This window comes from Pleuronectes platessa, chromosome 6 (assembly GCF_947347685.1).
Source record: "Pleuronectes platessa chromosome 6, fPlePla1.1, whole genome shotgun sequence".
Lineage (NCBI taxonomy): Eukaryota > Metazoa > Chordata > Actinopteri > Pleuronectiformes > Pleuronectidae > Pleuronectes > Pleuronectes platessa.
The window spans coordinates 3,920,407-3,941,748 of NC_070631.1; the positions used below are offsets into that span (position 1 = coordinate 3,920,407).

The window sequence follows — 21,342 nt, forward strand, 5'->3', positions numbered from 1 at the left end:
CCCTTCTCCCTCTTTCTCTCCCGGTCCTCTCTCACTTGGCCTCACTGGGTTTGAACACCGTGCCAGACACTGGATCCCCGGCCCTGTGTGAGTCTGCGTGAAGCAATCTGCTGAGTGAGAAGTGCTGAATAAATCCAGGAGTAAAAAAAAGTGCTTTAAATGTGTTTTTCGGTGCATTGTGGACGCTGCTGTCCGGAGATAGATGAGAGAGGAAAGGCCTCAACAGACAACAGACAGTTCAACACACACAGATCAGCCGTAAAACCAAGAATCTGTGATTGGTGCAAAATAGCAAAATGACCTTGTATAATCCTGCACTGCATGAGAAGCCTCCTAAAAATAAAATCTCTAAAACATGTTAGAGAAGAAAAACAATGTGAGGGATGATTTTCAGATTTTCAGATTTGGTTTCTGTGTTACCACTCGTCTCGGAGTGTTTGCCCGACATTAGCAACTCGATGTATGAAGAATGTCCCCCCACCCCCCCCCCACTAATGACCACAGCTGCTAACTATTACCTGAGCGCTGCTTTCTTTTCAGATTTGGACAGAAAAGGAAAAAGGCTATTTTCAAACCTTGGCCTTGAGGGAGGTTAGTGTTTCTGAAACAGGACACACACACACACACACACACACACACACACACACACACACACACACACACACACACACACACACACACACACACACACACACACAGGTGGCTGCCAACACCAATACGGATACCTCTGAGGGTCGACTTTATTTAACCACCATGTTTTAGCAAGCCGAGCAGACTTAAGAACCAGGCATGGGAACATTTTACCGAACCGCATTGTGCAGCACACGCCAAACTACCATCCTGTACCAGAATAGGATTAAACCAAATTGTGGGGCGTCCTCCTACACCTTGTACGAGAATAGAATAATAGGTGTTGGTTTTTTTGGGGGGGGGGGTTGTGGCGTTATGGCTAAATCTCAGCTATGCTCCATGAAGACGAGGAGAAAAAGAGAGCTGAGACTGAAAGTTGGAGTCTCTGAGTAACCTTTCTTGCAGCTATCTCCTGCATCTGCGCTAATCCAGTTCAACAGTCTTGGGTGTGGGAGTGATAGGCACTGAGCTTTATCTGCCTGATCCCACGCACTGGATTAGATTCCACATCGCCACCGCCGCCACCACCGCACTCGCTCCCGCTCTCCCTCCGTACGCTGACCAGTCCTCAGAGACGGCGCAGAGCGGTGAAGACACAGGTCAGAGGGATCCCACAATGACCGTGATAAACCTTATCCAATCAAACCCAATTCGTCTGATGGGACCAATCTCGGGCTCAGCTAATGGCCTTGGATTTGATGTCGGGAGATCGGAGATTGGTTGGTACCTTGGGCCAGATGACAGGTGACAGATTGATGACGGCATTTTAAGAGCCAGTGAAGCTTGTCAGGAGGCAGCAATGACTGGAGAGCTTTTTTTGTTACTGTGGGATGGGGGGTGGGGGGGCACTCTGTACATGCAGTACTTCTTCTTCTTTTAACCCTTTGTCATTTCAGAGTGTGTACATGTTTAGATAGCCAGTCAGATTTACCTTAAGCCTTGATATTCACCATCATGTCCTATATTCCAAAATAACAATTATTTGGACTCTGGACTCCAAATCCATCTCCTTAGTTCCTGAGCCCCAATGCATGGGCTCTGTGTGATAGTATTTATGTAGATGCTAGTACATGTACTGTATTTGAGTGTGAGTACATCGTGCTACATGACAGAGTGAAAGAATGGTGGCACTGCGGTGGTGTGCTGACAGATCCACTGTCCATCCGACTGGAGACCGACGTACGATTCCCTGCAGCCTGTCGGACACAAGTGAAACAGACCAGTTCTTCCTTATTTCCTGACAGCCGCACATATGCAAATATAAATACATATATACGAACATATGTCCATATATACACAGCTCTAGCAGGAATCTAAATGAGCTGACACACACATGACCACAGATACAAATCCACTGGCTGCATTCGACAGCTTGCAGAACACTGTGTACCGACCCGGGCTCACTGTCTCTATCTCCTCGCATCTATGTCTCGGAAACCCAGCTTGAGATGTGGCAGACTGCTATTGTATTTCTTCACTTCAGGTGGAATGGATACAGGCTATTCAGCAGCCTCTGTGTGAGAGCGTATGTCTCTCGCTCTCTCTCGCTCTCTTTCTCCACGCACAGGGGGAAAACACGGAGGCTCTCTCCGCCTCGATAATGCATCTAATCCATCACCGGTGTCAGGCTGAAGAACTCTGGTGTCAGTAGCGGGAGGCATGTAGAAATGTGCTGTGTATGTGTGTATGTGTGTGATGGCTCCCACCGGCCCAGCACGCCGTCTCTTTTGTTCCCGCTGCCGCTCTACGATATATAAGCTCCCATAAAGCTGCATGTTAGCCTGCCTGCCTGTATGCGCTATGTGTCACTTCCCATCGGACGGACCGGGGCTGGAGGAGTCTCTCCGTGTTGATGGAGGAGAGGAACATGAGGGGAGACAGGAGGCGAGTGGGGGGGGGGGGGAGAGAGGGGAGGAAAACAAGAGGACAGATGTAGGATTTGGAAGAAAAGGTAAGCGAGGGGCTGGAGGGGCGAATGGAAGAAACAGACACAGGCATCGAGAAAACAAAAAAGACCGCACTCACTCCTCACGTGTGTAATTCTCTCCCTAACCTGCGCATCTGGTGGCAGAACTGTATATCTGCTAAAACGACCTGAGCCTTAGTCAATACGAGGGGCCAATTACTTCATATTTTTGGCCAGGCACCATAAAGCCTATTGATTTGCCTCCCTGCTCCGTGTACAGAGCAGTTAACCCTCTCCTGTCTCACCATCTCTCCTCATCTCACACGGGAGACTAAACCCGACAGATCACACGTCATGTCCTTTCACATTACCGCTTGTTTTTTTGTTGCCTTTATCATTGATCATCGTTAAAAATCAAAGAGCAAACCAGTTAAACCGATTTCCATTAGCAAGTAATCTCCCAACAGCCATGTCTCCAATCGCCCGCTCCGAGACTCACTTAGCTTCTTTTTCAGCTCTGTGATATTTCCCGTTCCTCTCGGTCACATAACTCACAAACCCTAAACATGATTATATCAGCACTTTTCCCCTGTTTGCCCCCCCGAGTCCAAATAGAAACCAGAGACCGCGGCATGCATTAGAGGTCTGTGGTGGGATGAGATCAGGCCTCCACTCTAATCAGCCCAAACACACATATTAAGCAGAGCAGCACAATATGAGGCCTATATTTAGCTCCACATTAAGACAGTGCAAAGCGGCCAGCGTGCTGCTGGTGGACTCGAGCCAACAAGGTTCAGGAGCAGCACAAAAAAAAACACACAACCGGGATGTGGGATGTGGTGGGAGGGATTTTTCTGCTTAGCCCTCAAAAGTGCTGTTTGCCAGCTCGGAGAAGCCACGGGGTTCTGTTAACTGACACATGAATGTTGAGAGAAAAATGATTGTATACACAAAGTACAGAGCTGACACCACAGAAGGTTTTTTCCTACACTGGCCGACCTGGCTGCAAGGAGGAGGCAGAGAGAGGAGCTGAGAGAAAGACAGATGAGGTGGATTAAACACACACACACACACACACACACACACACACACACACACAAAAAGGTTGTCTTGAAATGTGGGAAAGAAAATTGGCAAAGTGCAAAGAGGAGGTGAGAAAGAGGAGTCAGCAGTGAGGCTACGGCATTCACACCTCGACCCCGGTGATGAAAACTATTTAGTCCATGTCGAGGGTTTAATACGCAGACAGCATTGCCACCAACAAAAGAACGTTACACACTCACACACAAGCGCTCACGTTTTTTTATATTTAACAACTCCATTTCATCAGCACAAAGTAGCAAATAACTCCTCACAAAGGCCTGACTTCTAATAATGGAGTCTTCTCTCCAGGGGAAATTATGTTCCAGAGGTGAGGCACTCGCTGTGATGATGCACGCCGGAGAAGAAAAAAGAGGAGCTGCGCTTTCTTCACGCGAGTAAATAAAGCGAGGGACAAAGCAATCACTACAACTGTTACAGTGCAGTACACACAGCAGCTGCAGTGATCGTTAGACAATAGTTATTACGGGGGGAATGTCAAACAGTCTGAACCACAGGAAGAATATCACACCTCCTTGTTTTCTCCCTCGGCGTGTGCTTCAAAGTAGATCACACAGATATGAGGAATCAAACAGTATCTCAGAAAAGGTTCAGGTGAGGGGCAAATTAGCTGGAAATTGTTTCAATCTCTCCCACCGGATTTGCCAGGTTTTAAATGTGGGACAAGATTGGAGGCAAGGAGAGAGATACGAGGGAATCATAGCCAGCGGGAGCCGCACGGCAAATGAGGAAATAAGAGCACTTCACTCGGCACATTTTACACCTGTGATGTAAAGTGTGAGAGCTTGAGAAACGCTTCTATAGGTTTCAAGCTGTGGTGGATATTACTGAGATGTATTTGCATTAGACGAGTGAGCCTGCTACTGATGAATGTATAATGTTGCTGTAAGGGTTTGACACTCAGAGTCTTCATCAAGGCCTCGTTAATGGGAGCTATCTGTGACACGAGATTGACCCATTACAGACGAGCATGTGGAAGGTAATGAGACTCGAGTCCGAAGCCGCCCGGGGAGAAGCAGCACATGTGAAGAAAGGAGACATATAAGGGTAATGGGAGATGAGAGGGAGGCTGTACATTAAAAAGAAATGTGTCACCGATAACCATCATTCATCGATCGACTATTGATCACTAACAACCGAGATTAGTCTGTTTTTAATGGATGAATGTGGGCGATATTTTTTTTTATATTAAAGGTTCAGTGTGTGGGATTGAGTGACATCTAGTGGTGATGTTGCACGTTGCAGCTGAATACAAAATAAAGGGCCAATTCTAGGGTAAAGAAAACTATTATTTATGAAACACACTAGTGAAATCATCACTGGGATTATTTCATATTCAATTTCTGCCAATACATCCCTTTAAAATAATCTTACACACTGAACCTTTAAGAGGTACACAGCAGCATCAACAATACGACATCACACACCTGCAGAGCTGCTGTGAACAGAGTAAAACAGACAAACAGGCCAATAAACAGTGTTTCCCATTAATTATCTACCTCGACTGCAGGGGGGCCAGCGGAGTGTTAATTTGTCCCACCACCGTTTCATAATGATCCTAATGTTTGTCAACACCTCAGATCACAGACACAGTGGTTGGTGCTGTTGCGTCATCGTAAACCTGGTGTCGCTCGCTCGCCCCCTAACTCCTGCCGTGTCAGTAGGCCCCGTCAAAACATCCATAAAGTTTTAACCACCATTGGCCGGCAGGCAGAGTGGGGTTAGTCTACTAACTGTGAGAATGTCATTGCTGAGCCTTGGGAAGCACGTCTGTTTATGAAACCCTAACCCTAACCCGATATTTATTGTTATTAAATGCTAAAACAGTTATTCATGTAAATCTCCACTTGAAGGCATAAACTAACCAGGCGTTCATTCGGGGGTCACCTGTACACACTCTCATCAAGTGAGCCAAACATTATTCAAACTCCAGAAACGGGACAAAGCCGATCTCAGTGACGTGTGTTAACTCAGAATTGTGCCAAAAACAAAACACTTCTGAGAAGCAGCAGCTCCGTAGATGAATGCCTCATTGATGAGAGGTCGGGGGGGGGAACAGTCGGACTGACTCGAGTGTAGGGAAGCATCAGGGAACATGTCGAAAGCGTGAAGTGGACGGGACACAACAGCAGAAGAACACTTCCACTTCTGTGAGTCCAGAGCAGAAATGTGATGCTGTGGTCGTCACAGGCTCAAACCACCGGGGCCGATGAAGAAAAGAAAAACACAACTTGGTCTGAAGATGCTTCTGAGGTGGTCAGCTGACCAGGCCTGTGGTGCTGTAATGACGTAGGGGAATGTTTTTCTTTCCACACTTTCAGCCCCTCGTCACAAATTAATTATTGCTTCAATCAACAATCAACTCAACAAGGAGCAGAAACTCAAAAGGACCATTTTCAACATCCTGCAGAATCCATCCAAAGACGCACAACCCAGTACTAATAAGGTGTTATTAAAAAAGAGTCTTGGTGATTGTGTGTAACATAATAACATGGATATATATTTATAAAGAGAGAAAGAATATGCCCAGGAGAAGGATCGTGTTGCAGTGGTAATCCACAAGATCAATATTTCTGTTTATTTTTGGCATCATGCTTCATCAGTCAATAGCTTGTTGTTGAGGTTGTGTAACATCTGTACCACAGGAATGTTCTCACATATTTTCTCTCCCACAGGTCCAGGTGTTTTATTAATGTGAACAGAACCATCAGGATAAAGATTATGAATCTGTTCTTAATAATAAAAGCACCCAGGGTATCGCAGTCAGAGGCCGGTACAGATCGGATCAGGTGAGCAGCGCTATCTCCCGGTCATGTGACATCAAACCAATACCATACCACACAGAGCTCCATAGAGACCGAGGTCACGACCTTTGACCTCCCGGTGCCTCCAGCCGACCACGTTCCCAGCAGCCCCCTGGATAATTACAGCTCCTCCTGTAGGTTTCCACAAAGAGACAATGGCGAGATGGACACTGCATCGTGACCCTTTGACCTCTGGTGGCCGGCAGTGAAAAAAAGTGAGAGGGGGGGTGGGGGGGGGGGTGGAGGGATAAGAACGAACGATAAACTATGAGGGACAGGGGGTTATCCAATCAGGGAGACCGTGTGTGTGTGTCTGTGTGTGTGTGTGTGTGTGTGTGTTGTCTGACCCCATTCAACATGCTCACAAGACAAGCAGGCCAAGACCCCTGTGCTGGACAAGGGTTGCCATGGTAACCTCTCTCCCCTTGGCCACAGGATCAGCAGGGAATCAACTGAAAGTGTGTGTCGTGTGAATATATATGTGTTTATGTGCGTGTGTGTGTGTGTGTGTAAGTGTGTTCGTGTGTGCTTGGATATATAGAAAAAGTATGAATATGTCATCACAACTGTCAGGACCTTGTGTAGCTCAGGATGAGCAGGGAATCAACTGAAAGTGTGTGTCGTGTGAATATATATATGTATGTGAGTGTGTGTGTGTGTGTGTGTGTGTGTGTGTGTGTGTGTGTGTGTGTTTGAGTGTGTGTGTGTGTGTGCTTAGAGATATGGACAAATATGAATATGTCATCACGACTGTCTGGACCTTAAGTAGCTCAGGATGAGCAGGGAATCAACTGAAAGTGTGTGTCGTGTGAATATATATATATGTATACGTGCGTGTGTGTGTGTGTGTGTGTCTGTGTGTGTGTGTAAGTGTTTGTGTGTGCTTGGATATATAGAAAAAATATGAATATGTCATCACGACTGTCTGGACCTTACGTAGCTCAGGATGAGCAGGGAATCAACTGAAAGTGTTTGTGGTGTGAATATATATATATATATATGTATATGTGTGCGTGCGGTTGTGTGTGTTTGTATGTGTCGCTGATCATTTTCAGAAGATTTGGTAAAAGCTCATTTACCCAGAAACCAACAGTGCTCCACCATGATCCCTGTGTGGGTCTGAACACAGGATGTTTCGGGTCATGACTCCAGTTAAACCTGATTTATCCTCCTTGTCAGCTACAAACTCCGGCAGCACATCTTTGGTATGAGCTCCACAAAAAGGCTTTTTGTTCTCATTTTCCTTTTTTTTTTTAATTACATAATTGTTCCAGAATTTGATTTGAAGACGTCTTTCGGTGAAAACGTCCGGTGGGGCTGTCAACTCGACAACGTGCTCAAAAACAAATATAACATGCCAAGTTATTTCTGAAAGAGAAATACTTGCTTTGTGTACTACACATTATCAATTACACAACTTTCAATCATCTTGAAATGTTGTGTAGTGGAAATCTTTTTTGCAACACGTCTCCATAACTGTAATGAAAGTGTGATGGTGATGAAACAGCCTCTGAATTAATGTGACTAATGGTTTAAAATACCATAATCAGACATGTCGATTTATTGTTTTACTGTGTGACTGCTGCTATTCATTTCAATGACAGAGTGTGTGTATGAGTGTGTGTGTTATCATTAAATGTATTTGAGGGCAACACAAGCAAAAAATCAAATCTCTAATTGAATCAAAAAATAGATTTACTGTACATAAAGGATCCGGCCACGCCAGAGGTCTAGACGACATTAATACTTCCACTCTGGAAAAGAATGTCCAGGGGAGCACGTGTAGCTCTGTCCACACATCAAACACACACTGATGGCTCTCGGGCATATTTGTTCTTTGTGGGAGCAATAAACAAGGCCTTGATTCATTAGTGTGCTAATTAGAAAACACTGTGAAGAATGACTTATGGTCCCGTGTTCTCGGTATTTCCGCGCACATTTCCGACATTTAGTGCCAGCAACAGGAACACATGATCAAACAGGAGCTGGGTGTGATCATGTGCTTGTGTACACGGGGACTAGAGCGACGTTATTCTCCAAATGCAAAACAGCATCCGGGCCTGTGTCCTCCTGGAGACCAGAGGATCAGAGACACTCATCAGCAGGGACATGTGTTGGTGACAGAGAATCTTCCTTTATCCCCCGAACACACACACATACACACACACACACACACACACACACACACACACACACTCACTTCCCCAGTCTCCCTCTTCCCCTCATAACTCATAAACATGCTCTGAAGCAGCAGGAGGGGAAAACGCTGTGTATGCAGAATCGACGAGCAGCACACACTCAGGTCAGAGCACGTTGGAACAGACGGGGAGAGACAGAGAAGGTGGAGAGCAGCGTGCACGTGCGTGTGTGTGTGTGTGTGTCTGTGTGTGTGTGCACTGCGCGTGTGTTTGTGTGCGATGCCGGCACATTTTGTAGTCTATGAATCTTCACTAAAGCTCTTTAAAATTGCCCACCAATCTTGCGTCAGGATTTAATGCCTGCTTCTCTCCAGAAGAAATAGACCAGCCAGTTAAAGTATGCTAATTCAGTGGCACTAAATACACTGCTTTAAATGTCAACCTTCCATTATTACACAGATTCTGCCTGCCTCAGGAGCGACGCACAATCATAAACACATACACACACACACGCACACACACAAAACACACACAGCACATACGCACAAGCACACACACACACATTCAGGCCCCTACAAGGATGAAAAAAAATAAAAAGACTTATAGATCACAACCACTTTATAAAATCAATAGCTGAATGAACAAAGGACATTTGCCACAAAGGTGCATTATTAAAGCAGCTTTTAGCCGTTTGAGGAGAGAACGAGGGAGGAGTTTAGAGAAAGGGAAGAGGACGAGACAGAAGAAGTGTTGGAGACAGAGAGACACAGTCCCGACTCCTAGTGTAGCTACAGCAAGAGAAAAGCAATCAGCTTGCAAACAGCCAGCACGATGCCTGGTACTCCTCCCCAGCCAAGGGTGACAGCACCATTAATTCTATTAACCCTATTAGTATTCCATCCTCAGCGCCTTGCTGGGTCAATACACACCTCCATCACACTGCAACGCCTCGGCCTCCCTCCTCCATATGCAGAGGGAGCGGGGAGCCATGGCCGGTTCAGAGATGAATGGTTAAATAGTGGCACTTTCCACGCTCAGGGGGCTGGACCTTGATGACCAGTCAGCTCTGACAGAGCGTCCACGATGCTGACACTGACACACGGCGCCGTGTGGCAATGAGGTGGGGAAGGAGAGAGAGCGATGGTGTTTGCAAACCCAACAATCCGTCAGAAAGGTCACATTTGTTAAATAGGTCAACGGGATATCCTTAAGTTTCAGAGCTCGTCCATTGGAAATGATGTCACTGCCCGAACACACTCACATGCATCCTTTACGGTTGTTCAGTAAAACATCAGCAAGAGGGAAGAAAAGAGTTGAGAGTTTCTGACAACAACAAAAATGGAGAAGGAGATGGCAAAAGCGGTTGGGTCATGAACTGGAGAATTTCTTTCTCGTGTCCAATAATCGTCTCATTTGAAATAAAGGTCCTGGTCCATTTCTACTGTTTTGTCCCAATCTGGACGCTTTCAGAAGACAAATATGGCTGAAATTTCTGTTTCCGAAAATGAATTTTAAGATTGGAAATATACACGCCTTTAGTTTTCCGGCTCTTTTGAAATCATGGATTAAATAAAGCCTATTAATTCTCAAATTATTTCAATCACTGCTTTGACTCTATCTGAAAGATGGTGCAGTCAGATGGTAGAAGTGCAGGGACTCTGGGTAAATTTTGAATAAAAATTGGCAAATTTACATGATGACAAAATTATCGTTGAAGATGAATTTTCTAAATTTCCTTTTTGGTAAAATGAAAAAACTCAAACTCAGCACAACATCATATCGCTCCCCCATCAAGGTTTTTACCAGATAAATACAAATCGGCACTTAAATGAAATGCAACTGTACTTGCTTGACTTTTCATCCGATCCTAATAACTATGCTAAGATATTGATGCTGATAAATTAACACAGTGTCTTTAAAAGGTCAAAGTAAGATGAAAATCAATGAAATCAACCACTATTCTTCCTGGACAAAGGACGGTTGAGTGTAGAGCTGCTCTGGAGACAAACTATAGGAGCAGAGCACATGAGGTGAGGTATATGTGGCAGCTGAACCACAGCCCCTCTCCTCCCATCTTGTTCCCCTCTCCCCATCAGCCTGCAGCCCAGGCTGGCTGAGCGAGGTTGCCAACAGACACTAGTGCACCAAGTATGTAGGACAGCGCCATTAGGACATTAGTGCCGGTCAGCAGCCAGCCAGTTTGTGTGTGTGAGTGTGTGTGGGGAAGAAATTGGGGATGTGCAATAACACTGGGGGAGGAGGCACCGTCCAATCGGAGACCGGGCCTCGATTGCTATTTATTATAAGGAGGGAGTGTGTGTGCTCATTCATACCTTTGTGTAAATAGGTGTCTTCCGTTGTTTGTCATGGAAAATAACCGCAAGGACTTAAACCAACAACCTCAGAGCTGTTATTCTTTGCTGCTAACACACAATTTTCAGACATGACCAGTGGGTAAAGTTCGGAGAAAGGAGTTTACCAGCAGTTCACTCATCTACGGTGATCGCGTGACTTTCTTGACAACACAAAGACACAATAGTCAGCTCTAAACACCACAAACTCTCTTGTCATCTTTGTCGGTGTCTTCTACAGATGTCGTTTTATGTTTGTTTATTTCATTTTTGCATCTGTCGTGTGTTAGAAACTCCGGAGGGTCTCACTCGGACATTTGCCTTCACACATGCACCTCCTCCCGAGAAAATAAGGAGTTCAGTGCACTTCTGAGAGCAGCTACAGACAGACACCCCTGTAGCCTTGAGCTACAGTGAGACTGGAAGTGTAAAGGGTTGTGACAGCTCTTCCTTCCCCTCTCCTCCACAGAGCAGCCACAGAACTGCAGGGCCCATCTCTGCTGGGTCTGGAGCTGAGAGAGGGAGCCAGCAGGATCTCTCCTGCTGTCTGGCCTGACTGATTCATCCCCATATTACCTGAGGGATTAGCTATTTCCTCTGTATAAATCCACTTTTGTGAGGTAATGTCTAGTATTAGCAGCGAGGGGCCGTGGAGGGTTTTGTTACAGCGAACATCTTCTGCCAGAAAATCACAGAAAATTGCTGTGAAATGTGAAAAAAGGAAGCGTGTTACAGGACACTATCATTTTCTCTAACTCGCGCTCTCTATCGCAACTCGGCCAGATTCTCGGATGAGATCATTCCCCCGAAGAGGAAATGTCTGTCTACGCTCACACATTTGTTTTCAAATACCGATTTCAGGGCTCCGTGTATCCGAGACCTTGATTTGAATGTATTATTCAGATGAGCTGGCGGGTCAGGTACAGTGCCTTCGTTTGTCTTTAATTAGCTGCTTAAAGAAAAAACTAAGCAATAAGTTCCACATCAAACAATACCAGCTTTCACCATTTTCTCTTTTTTCATGAGCTGACCACAGACTCCGGCCAGACGGCTCCTTGTTTTGGCACAGTCCCCCCCCCCACCCCTGTAACTCTCTGGCTTCCTGTTATCCCACAACTGGGCTTTCTGTCTCTTTGTGGAAAAACACATCTCTTCTCTCTTTCCCTTTTCTCCGCATGTCTCCCCCTCCTTGTTCTCCCGTACTCTAAAAACCACATAAATGTTTGGGTCAACCCAAAAAAAACCATCTTTTCCATCTTTGACAGTGAGGGAATGGGGGGGGCACGGAGGTCTTGTGGGAAGGATTCATGGCAAGTTGATATATTGCGTCTGCAACCCCCCCCCCCCCCCCCTCCACTACCACCACCACCGCCGCCACCCCACGCCCGCTGCTTACACTCTCTTTGTTCCTCTACAATAAGAGACTAAAAAACTGTGTCCATATGTGGGAAGTAACTATGAGGAGAAAGACAAGGAGGAGGAGGGAGGAGGGAGGAGGAGGAGGTGGAGGACAGTTGGGTGTTTGGTTAGTTAACGGCTTTTCTTGTGTGTCAGACACAGGGAGGTATTTTCTCTGTCTTAGTGGGGGGGCAAACAGTGAATACCCCCTTGAGGCACACACAGGCAAACATGCACACACCCTCCCCTAAAGGGAAAATAAAAAAGATAAGGTCGTTGTGTATTTAAAAATGAGGACAGCAGTGCACTTGATTCACTGCTACACCTGGCATGGAGTGTGAGAGGGGAGAGAAACTACTGTAAACAGCAGATGGCGGGAGGAATTGTGTTATCACACGTTGTTTTGCTACACTATAGGAGCCAGAATACACAGTTTGTTCAGTTTCTTCTGGGTGCAGAATATCTCACACTACCTGGGAGAGGAAGATAGAAAAACAACCTGGGACCTGTGTGCTCCCAAAGTACACCAACCCCATCAGGGTTTAGGGTTCACAATGTAAACAGTGGGGAGCCGGTCGTTTCAGTTTGGTTTCCTAACACAACAAACACAACCCCCTCCACGGAAAGCAGAGTAAGAGCTCGGTTATTTAGGATTTCAATAAATTGCCTGGCGTCCCGAGAGGATTGCTTGTGTGTAAATAGAGTCCAGGGTGTTAATGCAGAGCCGCAGATGTCATATTTTCTTTCACGCAGGTGTAAAGCCTCGGGGAGAAGGGGGGGGGGGGGTTGTGGTCAAAGGTCACCAAATCCCTTCATAAGCTATCTCATGTGCAGAAGAGAACAGAGTGTGGTGGAGAGTCAAGAGGATCCGTTGCAGGGGCAGCCATCGCATCATGAACTCTTTCCTGGTGGATAAAGTTAATCCCTAAGATTTAGCCAACAGTGTGTCTTTAACCAGATTACCGCACAATAATCGGCTAAACATCACTGCAGAGAATCCAGTTGGACGTCTCGCCCATAACAAGTTTCAAGACATCAACGGGTTTCTCTGATTCCTGAATACATTGCAGCGTCTAATCTACAGTGTATATACGTCGGGCCCAGACATCGGCAAAGCCAGGATCACCTTCCGTAATCCCCCCGGGTGAAGCACAACACGGAATCATAATCTGAACTCCTTACAAAGGCATAGAGCTGGTGCTGAGCAGATGACGACTGTGTGCCCGGGTGTATGTGTGTGTGTTTTGTGTGTGTGTGTGTGTGTAAACGCTCATACATGCATAAATGGTTTTCGGGGGTCTCCTGGGTGTCTCTCGGTCGGTGCCCCTCCACTGAGCACATGTGGCGAGGGCTGAGGCCGAGGGGCGTTGAGGCCAGACGGAGGCAGAGACCTTTAGGGATGGATGTGAGGAATGCAGAGAGTCCTGAGGGCAACGGCAGGGATGGACTGGAGTGAGCAGACAGGCAGTGGTATGGAAAGATAGGAACGCCCTAGTCTGAGCTGCCCCCACCTGACCCCATTCGCACACCTCATCCGACCGCCTCGCTCTCTCTCCATTTATTTGTTCTCCCCTTCTCTTAATGCTTGGGTAATGCCAGCCGAAAGGCACATGACTATAAATGGTGCATTCCTTATTCCATCTGAACATGTGTGCCTGACGGTGTGCACCTACACGTGTCTGCACTCGTGTCCGTGTGCACATTTAAGGGATCCAACGCGGTGTGTATTCTGAACCGGGGGGCCAGCTGAAGCTATGACGCCGGAGCCGAACTGGTGGATGGGAGGGCAGGGGGGGGGGGGGTGAAGAAGACGGGAAGGACGGTCACACATCAGCAGTTGTGTGAAGGCCTGCCGTCCCTACTTCCTGCCAAGGGATCGGTCTGAGGGGAGGCCCTCTGTAATTCAATAACAATAATCCCCAATGAGAGCCCAATAAAGCAGGTCGCTGTGGGCTGGAACTAACCGGCGGTGCGCCTCCTCCTTCCCCAAACCATCCGTCCATCACTGATTGGGGAGAGTGAGACTGGAATGGCAAAAACCGGGGAAGTGGGGGTCTGGGGAACAGGCCCAGCTGACACGCAGCCTGCAGCCAACAGCCAGGCAGACAGACAGAGACAGGGATCCTGTCTGTCCCTCCCTCCCTCCTGTCCATCCCCATCCCACCTCACCCCAGACGGCCTCCCTGCAGTGAGCAGCTGCCTCCCACAGCTCCCCGGATGACTGAGCGGCCGTGACCGCTTGCTCGGCCTGCAACCGACCACACAGACGCAACACAAAACCACGCACGCAGACAATTGACACCCACACGCACACCGGGGTATAGAGAGGCGTGTCTCAGTTGGGATCAGCGATCGATCATGTCTCGGTCAAATCAATCACCTGTCCTTTAATGCAGCGTGACGGCAGATTGACCTCTGGAATCCATAACATTATTATTTATGACTGTGATGCTCCACACATTCATGACCCCCCCCCCCCCCCCGACAGCACAGCACTGTCAACCTGAGGTGATGAACTCACTGCGGGAAGTGGAAAGATCACATTCAGAGCTTATTTAGAATGATCACGTGATGAGGTCACAAGATGTACGAGGGTTGAACAGTTCAGCACATCAGGGCCCGTCAGGTGTTTGTGTGTCTGTGTGTGTTCGGCCTCAGTGTGTCTCTTTGTCAATGATTATAACTTCTTTAGGAGATTATCTTGGTTCAGACTTGCATTGAGATGTTCTGAGTTGTTATCGTGACTCAACTATGATGACACATAGAATACAGAAAGTGTCAAAAGCTTTGTTCAGATTGTTGGCAAATCAGATTTGTGTTATTCTTGCAAGTGATCCGATCGTTTGCATGTCCGGGCATCACCGACCTATCTGCATGGGCTGCTGCAGCAATGAGTAGGTGTCAATAACTATCTCGCTACCAGACCTTTCAACTGCCAAGGTTTCCACACTGAGATGCATCAGTAGAGAAACTGATTAGAATCACAGTTCACCTGCCAATATGGCTTTGATCTGCTTTGAGAAAAAGATAAAGAATTTCACAGTGTTTGTTAATCTGGATACAATCTGCGCCTGGCGTCCACACGAGGCCTCGGATGTGACCACGTTGTCTCTGGTGCTTCCATCAGGCCTGGAGATGTACGTCATCAGACAACAAACTGTAACTAAGGAGTACAAATGTACCAATTAAAGTTAATTAAAGCAAGGGGGCTGTCTCATGTGTGTTGTGCCTGTGATCTTTCTGAAACAGCTAATTTGTTGTTTCACGCCCAAGGACTTTTGTGTGTGTGTGTGTGTTTGTGTTTTGCAATACACACTGTACAGTATAAACGGAAAACGTATTGCTTTTCAATTTTTTTCAAATTTCCTTCAACTGGATTTTTAAACAAATGGGAATAATAATTACCTAGACCAAGCGAAGTATGATTGTTTGTTTGTTTGTTTGTCAACAGGAAGCGACATGGGCTAAAAAATGACCAATTAAAATGAAATTAAATGTGATTATCAAAAAGATCTGCCTTATTTAGTGGACTGATATCGCTGAGTGTATTAAATTCAATTCAATTGTATTTGTATAGCACCAAATCATAACCTTAATTATCTCAGGCACTTTACATAGAAGGTCAAGACCTTAAAAATGATAGAGAAACCCAACAGTTCCCATAATGAGCAGCACTTTGGAGACTATGGAAATAAAACAACTCCCTCATTAACTGGAAGAGACCTCTAGAAACCAGACTCACGACCATTATAAAGATCAAGATGCAGCAGGTTTGAATATGACTTTACATGAAAGTCTTTAAATATTTAGGTGCAGGTCCAGACAAAGAGGCAGGACCAGGAATGCTTCATCACTTTCTTTGACTTTGAGAGACAGGACCCTTGGCAGAGTTACCAGTAAATCTATTGTGAGTCTGGTTCACAGCTCAGTACACTGCCTGTGTATGGATGTTTGAAATAGAGAAACTATGTGCGTCTGCTGGGTTCGGTTGAGTTTATATTATTGGACGACTTCACAGACAACGTCCAACGTCAAACTTCCTCACAGGCTCCCTGGTAGTATCAGTCCACAGCGCTGGACAGCTGTCTTTCATAAATTAAACTTTGGTATTTGCCTCTGACGGGCTGTGATTTACTCTGAGCCGGTTGTCTGAGGAAATGAAGGCATCATTTTTAATCTCTGACATATTTCAAAAGTCGTGTAGTCAAACAGAAAATTAAATGTGGTCTCTGGGGTCAAATAAACTAGTAGTATGGGTACTTCACATTCTTACTGGTCAGGAGTCCATGTTTGCTTGTGCAGTAAATGTACAGCCATACATCGGTTTACACATGTGTGTGTGTATTTGCATGTGCACGCATGTCTTTGTTCCTGTGTCGGCAGGGCGCTGCCTGTTGACAGATGAGAGCTGTGCTGTGAGGGTTCCAAAGAGGCCTGACAGATCTGTGACAGAGTGTGCCTGAGGAGAGAGGCCTCCATGTTAATCCACACTCATACCTGTTAACTACACTTGGAGAGTCCCATGCTGAGCTGCCTCAACACAGCCTGGTGCTGGCCCCAGACGATCGTGCCAACCGGAGCCAAAACAGACCTCTGGCTCTGCGGCAGTAAAAATCTGCAAACACACGCACCCGCAATCACTTTATGTCTATAAGCAAGGCTGTCATTAACCATACAGACTGGTCGGCTGAAACACGAGCAGACACGGAGCTAACAAAGCTTTTTTTGGGGGAAGAAAAAAGTCGAAGACATCTTACTTCAGCTGTCTGGAATGAGCAGTTATTTTAATGATGGAGAAGACATGAGGTAAGACCGTGTGAGCAAAAACACAGCGTGCACGCACTTTGTTTTTGTTTTGACTTTAGAAGCTCATAAAAAAAAGAGGCTATTCTGGCCAACACTAATGTCGGTATACACAGCGGCTAAAGCATAGTTGCTGTGAGAGGAGAGAACTACGGGGGAGCTCTGCGATTGGTCACAGCTGGAATATTTGCTCGGTGAGGACACTTCCTCTTGAGTGGGTTTTTCGTGGAGAATAGAGTTGAGCGTGAGGTCCTGGCCAAGTGGGCACCTCATCTGGCACCAACAACAACCCTGTTCAAACACAGTGCTGTGCCAGAAGTAAAAAGGGTAAGCTGAAATATCTTTATTCCACCAGTCCCTGAGCAGGGTTTTAGTGTCGCTTCATTACTTTCTGAAAGGTAAATATTGAGAACATGTGAGCCAACAATGATTCATTTCTCTTTATTGCACAGCGGGGTCAAAGGAACAGAACAGCCTGAAATACTCCTTAAATAAAACTGACAGCGCTTGAGTGTTTCATATTCCCAGTGATCCTCGAGCAGATCGGACTGACGTTGACACGGAAAGAAGGGAAAGGCGTGTTTACCTTCGAGGAGTGCGGGCTGTCTAATCCACTTCTTGTGGGAACCTGTAATGCCGTCTGATACCTGTTAAGAGCGCAGACACGCAGAGGCCTCTGCTCCCAGGCCCGCGGTCGGGCCTCGTAATGGCTCTGCTAGGAGCGGCACAGTAACTCATTATGAGTCACAGACATTCTAAGCTCTGGTCCGCTAGGTTGATGCTATAAACACAGGATACGGTGGTTGTGGTGATGTAACACACAGGCACAAGCATGCGTCGACTCACACACAGTCAATTAGAGAGAGAGGGAGACAAAGGAGCGTCAGACTGTATGAACGAGCCGTGGGCTGTTTTCGGTCAGACGGGCGATGCTGACCAACACCAGAGCCGCTACAGAACTGACTGTACAGAGCAGAGAGTGAACTGGAAGTCAGAGGGAGAATCAGACTGTGCACGTTCAGCCATGAAAGAGAGGAAGCTTGGGGTTGCATTTAGAAATGTACTGTTGGCTTTTGTATCAAGGTCTTAACACATTTTCTTTGTCTTTGAATCCCTGCTGAAAACACAAGAAACCACAGCTGGACCCAAGGTGCTGCGGTGACACAGTCATCGTCGGTTCACATGCTTGTTCGTGGTTCTGTTCATATCTGGTGTTGATGTGCATCATGGGGGATCCGATCTCAAGCAGGAAGCTCGAAGTACGTCAGGTTGCAGCTGGCAGTAGAGCGCACTTCCATACTTGTCTCCAGCGACCACTTGCGATCGGATCTCACTTCCCTGTTCTTTCATTAACCTTGTACATTACTTCCCTTTGCATAGACCAAATATATTGTTGCTTGTATCAGATGGGAGTCTACCCGACATTTAAAAGAAAAGAGGAACTCAATGCAATACAGGCCGAGCCTATTCCTCGGTGTATTCCGGGTAAAACAAATCACCCAAGATGTTTGATGGACATTTCTGAAATATCGCTCTAGGCTTTTTTGAAAATTTCAATCATCTTTTAAAGTGGTTCAGGATACATTGATGTGCCCACTGCTAAAAGCATAAGGCCATATCACCAACCTCCGAGTGTGATCTCATCAATTTTATCACAATGCATCTTAGGGAGAATTCACATCTGTACTTAATCTACTGCATGAACGTTAATGCCGTGTATGAACAGTGCCTGTTTGTGTGTGTGTGTGTGTCTGTTTATAGCCATTGTGTTCGCATGCCTACTAAACAAACATCTCATCATCTCACGTCAGTCAACAGAAGTGAATGCAGCTACCAGAGTAAAAGAGGTCTGGCTTGTAGGTCGGCTGCTTATGTTTTAATTACAATCTTTGCTTTTTCCATGTAATTTTGTGCCCCTCTCTCTCTCTCTCTCTCTCTCTCTCGCTCTCTCTCTCTCTCTCTCTCTCTCTCTTGCTCCCCCTCTCTCTCTTGCTCCCCCTCTCTCTCTCTCTCTCTCTCTCCCTCACTCGCTCCCTCCCTCCGTCCCTAATGAAGAACACAGAAATGTCAGGCAGCAAGAGAGGAGAGAGTAAAAACTATGTCGAGTCAGTCCCACATCAACACCTCTCACAACAACCCTCTAATCAACCGAAGAAGTGGCATAATGAAGATGTGAGTTTGTGTATCAGTGCGTACCGGTATGTGTGTGTGTGAGTGTGCGTGTCTCTGCCTGTGTGAATGCGTATTTGTCTATTAGAGGGAATGGAAGGCAGATTTCAATCGCCCGTGCGCTGAACAATAGAGCCAATCAGTCGCCTGGATCAGGCCTGATTAACGGATGAGCTCGGTGTAGGTGAGGACGCGTCGGTGATATCTCACCATGAGCACGATGAAGCGTAGTCACAGAAAGACTCCACGCTCTCGTCAATTGTTTGTTCAAAGACACACTGAGTGAACACTCGCTCTGAAAACAGCATAAAGAGCAGTAGAACAAGAAGCCATTTCCCCAAAACAAACTGAGTGTTCCGTCCTGATAGCCTTGAGAGACACAAGCAGAATAACAACTGGCTGCGTAAAACCAGCGCTGCTCTCATCGCCCTCTGTGAAGTGAATAGAGAGAAGGGCTGTGAAGACGGCTAATGAGCTAGTTAAGGTGGCATTTCTCCTCTGGCAGGCCCCGGGGCCACAGTACCCGCTACAGGCCATTACCTGGACAGGGACGCATAGAGTACAGCTTGCATCAGCACTTACTGTACTGCCTGGCATTCACACCCACACACACATTTGTACGTCTATCATGGTGAGGACATTAATTGACATAATACATTCCCTAGCCCCTGACCCTAACTTTAACAATCAAAACTAAATGCCGAACCCCAACCTAAAACTAGTTCTAACCCTAAAGTCTTAAACCTCAAACAGCCCATTGGAAAGTGAGGACCAGTCAAAATGTCCTCACTTTCCAAAAATGTCCTCAATAGGGTCTATTCTGAAACTGGTCCTCACAAAGATACAAGTACAGGAACACCCACACACACATTTGTACGTCTATCATGGTGAGGATATTAATTGACATAATGCATTCCCTAGCCCCTTACCCTAACTTTAACAATCAAAACTAAATGCCTAACCCCAACCTAAAACTAATTCTAACCCTAAAGTCTTAACCCTCAAACAGCCCATTGGAAAGTGAGGACCAGTCAAAATGTCCTCACTTTCCAAAAATGTCCTCAATAGGGTCTATTCTTAAACTGGTCCTCACAAAGATACAAGTACAGGAACACCCACACACACATTTGTACGTCTATCTTGTTGAGGATATTAATTGACATAATACATTCCCTAGCCCCTTATCCTAACTTTAACAATAAAAACTAAATGCCTAACCCCAACCTAAAACTAGTTCTAACCCTAAGGTCTTAACCCTCAAACAGCCCATTGGAGTGAGAGGACCGTCAAAATGTCCTTTCCAAAAATGTCCTCTATAGGGTCTATTCTGAAACTGGTCCTCACAAAGATACAAGTACAGGAACACCCACACAGAGTAAGGGAGGAGGAGAAAGGTAGAGCGAGAACTGTAAACACACTACAACGACACCAGCTCTCTATATAACGTGCATTACATTAGAGGCCTAAGAGGATCATGTTGAGGAAAAAGGTGCACGAGCTGAGGAGACACAGCCTTCAGTCGTTTTTAATCTTCTTTCCATCGACAGGAAGTGTAATGAGGAAAGAGCTTTTCTGGCTGCTTTCCACTCAGGTGTTGAGCACGGTGTGTTGGGCTTGTTAGCTGCTCGGCCAGTCACTTTGACCTTTGGACGTAATTTATTCTCAAGTCCATCTGGAAGGATTGGATTTCCAAATTGGATCAGGGTGAGTTTACTGAAGAGTGAACAAGGACAAAGTCTGAAGGTGATCAAAGTTTCCTTCGACAAACTGACAGCGGACGGTGGAGCGAAGTAAAGTTTAGAGCTTGAGGAATCGAGCCAAGTCCTTTTAAAGGCAGAAGGTAACATGCACACACACACACACACACACACACACACACACACACACACACACACACACACACACACACACACACACACACACACACACACACACACACAGACACACACAGTTTGCATGGTCAGTGAGTGATTCTTTGCCTCAGAGGACAGGTGCCCACGACGAATTTCAGGGATGAATAAAAGCAACTGGAGGTGAAAGGA

The 21,342-nt window shown here is 46.3% G+C and overlaps 1 protein-coding gene across 1 annotated transcript in view; it reads right to left on the reverse strand.

The window, feature by feature from the left end:
• The window catches only part of plxna2 (plexin A2), a 141,256-nt gene that overhangs the window by 98,989 nt on the left and 20,925 nt on the right, over window positions 1-21,342 (reverse strand).